Source organism: Trichechus manatus, unplaced genomic scaffold, assembly GCF_000243295.1.
Source record: "Trichechus manatus latirostris isolate Lorelei unplaced genomic scaffold, TriManLat1.0 scaffold00017, whole genome shotgun sequence".
NCBI classification, from domain to species: domain Eukaryota; kingdom Metazoa; phylum Chordata; class Mammalia; order Sirenia; family Trichechidae; genus Trichechus; species Trichechus manatus.
In genome coordinates, this window is record NW_004443953.1 from 6,689,289 (window position 1) to 6,692,871 (window position 3,583).

The following is a 3,583-nucleotide window of genomic DNA, read 5'->3' on the forward strand; positions in this document are numbered from 1 at the left end:
TAGGGGGTTATGTGCTGAGCAAGGTAGGGGGCTGACGGCTGCCTCTGAGTGCCTGGGTGGAAGGCATGTCCCTGCTCCCTAGAGCGTGTAGGTGGATGGATTTTGCAGCTGGACTTTGGGCACCCAATGCTGTTGGCTGTAAGGACTAGGAAGCACTACTTATTCTCAGACCCCTGTCGTGGGTGGCTAGGTGGAGTGGGTGGAGCTACTAGTCCTCAGGCCCCTGATGTGGGTAGGTGAGGACCCTGCTTAATGGGCAGGGCAGTGTCAAATGTCACAAATCTGCCACTTCCCCTTAGCTGTTGCAGTTGAAAATAGGCTTCAGGTATATCCTCTGTTATACTATGCTGAAGAGGGCCTACGCTGTTGAAAATGGGCCCACATAGGTCTAGGCAGGAGTTAAAGGCATACACAGTCCATGGTCCCCTTATGCCTGTGTCTAAGCAAAGGAGCTGAGGCTGCCTTGAGTTCCCGGTTTAGGGGAGCTGGCAGATTATTTTTTCCTGTTTATTAATTTGTTCCCTCTCCAAAGCTGGGAAAATGGCTCGGGGCGTGTGATAGGTCCCCTGGCCCAGGGGGTGTGGCAATCACTGAAGCCCACCTGGGAACAGAACAGAGCAGGGAGGGGGCAGGTGGTACTGGGAGAGAGGTACTTCCCAGAGGGGGGAGGATTTTTTTGATCTCACATACTAGGTTAGACACTTGCACTTAACTTACACAGATTCAGCGTCACTTCTCCCTGGTTCTGGAGGCTTGCACAGACTCTGTGCATCTCAGTTTCTCCCGGTGTGGAAAACACTTCCCAAGCGCCACAGCTTGCCTCAGCCCTCTTGCTGGCCAATCCAGCCTGCAGAGTGCCAGCCAGGTCAGGTTTGGGAAATCCTCACTGCTTCTGAACTGTCTCTCCCTCCCCCTGCTGCTCAGTCCAACTTCTCCACTTTGTCTTTGATGTTCAAGGCTCCTAGATTGTCATATATGTAATTGATTCACTTGTTTTTTCTGGTCTTTGTTATAAGAGGGACCACAGGAAGTGTCTGTCTACTCCATCTTCTTGGCCCCACCTCGAGAATGGTAGCACAACTTGAAGAGTGTAACCAACATTACTGAATTATACACGTAAAAGTTGTTGAAATGGTGTATCTTTGGCTGTATATGTTGTTGTCGTTAGATGCTGTCAAGTCGATTTTTGACTCACAGCAACCCTATGTGACAGAGTACAACTGCCCCATATGCTTTTCTAGGCTGTAATCTTTACAGAAGCAGATCACTGAGTCTTTCTCCTACGGAGCTGCTGGGTAGATTTGAACTGCCAGCCTTTCCGTTAGCAGCCGAGGGCTTAACTGTTGTGGTACTTTCACCAAATAAAAAAAATTTTTAAAAACCAGACTGCTTAGGTAAAAATTCTGGCTCTGTCATTTACTATAATAGGTCTGTGGGACCTTTGACCAATGGCTTAGTGTTCACGTGTCTCAGTTTCCTCTAATATAAAATATCTATCTCATGAGGTTGTTGTAAGCATCAGATGAATTAATATACATATAAATTGCTTAGAACAGGCTTTAGCACATAGTAAGCATTCACCACCGTAATTGTAAGTTAGGGTAGACCATTGTCCACTATGTAATAGATATCTATCAGTTGCTGTCGAGTTGACTCTGATTCATGGTGATGCCATGAGTGTCAGAGTAGAACTGCTCCATAAGGTTTTCAATGGCTGATTTTTTGGAAGTAGATCACCAGGCCTTTTGTTCAAGGCTCCTCTGAAGAACCTGCAACCTTTTGGTTAGCAGCAGAGCTAGTTAACCATTTGCACTACCTAGGGACCCCATAATAAACACAGTTTCCAGAAAACAAAAATTACCAGCCTCAGGTCTATGAACGGACATACCGAGGATGATATTGATCCCCTCAGTCCTCAGTGAGACTGGGAAGGCCTGCAGTCACCTCCTGCTATGAGTAGCATCCCAACATACTGTACCTATTTTATCATTTTTCTATGTGCCATGATGTAACAGACCAGGGAAGCATTGCCTTAAAACTTCCTAGAGAGACTATGACCAAAAAAAGAAGGCCTTATTCTACTGAAGTTGAAACTGTAACAAGCAAAGTCATACTCATCCAATTTTCCACCACATTAAGGGCATTAACGTCTGACTCAGGGTTCTGACAAATCTTTCACAGGGCAGAAAGCATCACACTAGAAGAGAGAAGACCTAGAGGATGCTAGAATTTCTTAAACACTGACCTGAAAATTTTTGGAGACCTGGTGGCGCAGTGGTGAAGAACTATGGCTGCTAACCAAAAGGTTGGCAGTTCGGATACAAGTGGTTTCTGAACCAGGAATTATGAAGAGTGTCTGACAGAAATGGAGACTCACTGCGAGCACATTTCTCCATTCCCAGTAAACAGAATTCACCCTGAGCTAGGCTGTGATTCTCTCTGGGGAAACACCCACTACTCACTCTCCTATGCTTGGAGAGTCTGGCTCTCCCATCCTCCGAACCTATGAGCCAAATGGCACTTTTGCATTCACAGTGAGACCATATCCTCTGAATCCTCAGACCTGTCAGGTCCCAAAATCATTCATGAAGGAGACAAATGTGTTTCTATACAAACTGTGTCCACGTACTTGTAGGTTTAAAGACAACAGCATTAAAGTAGGTCTTGAATAACAAATTCAATAACTTTACCAGATTTTCAAGAGTCATCCCAGCACTGGGTCAAAGCCAAATTCTCACTTCTTTCAGGTCTCCATCAATCATCCTACAACAAAATAGGTGATTCACATAGTCTTTACTGTCTCAAAACTAAGGCTAAAAACAATCATAATCCTTAACTTTGAAGAACACTTTACAATTTTAATATGCTCTTATGTTTTTTTGCATCTCAGAATACAGCCAACTGCCTCCATTTTAAAGCCTCTCCTGTTGTTAGGTGCTGTCGAGTTGGTTCCGACTCATAGCAACCATATGTACAACAGAATGAAACACTGCCCAGTCCTGTACCATTCTCACAACTATTGTTATGCTTGAGTCCATTGTTGCAGCTACTTTGTCAATCCATCTCATTGACGATCTTCCTCTTTATCTCTGACTCTCTACTATACCAAGCATGATGTCCTTCTCCAGGGACTGGTCCCTCCTAATAACATGTCCAAAGTATGGGAGATGAAGTCTCGCCATCCTCACTTCTAAGGAGCATTCAGGCTGTACTTCTTCCAAGATAGATTTGTTTGTTCTTCTGGCAGTCCGTGGTATATTCAATATTCTTTGCCAACACCATAATTCAAAGGCATCAATTCTTCTTCAGTCTTCCTTATTTATTGTCTAGCTTTCACATGCATATGAGGCAGTTGAAAACACCATGGCTTGGGTCAGGCACACCTTAGTCCTTAAAGTGACATCTTTGCTTTTTAACACTTTAAAGAGGTCTTTTGCAGCAGATTGGCCCAGTGCAATGCATCTTTTGCTTTCTTGCCTGCTGCTTCCATGGGTTGATTGTGGATCCAAGTAAAATGAAATCCTTGACAACTTCAATTTTTTCTCTGTTTATCATGATGTTGCTTATTGGTCCAGTTGTGAGG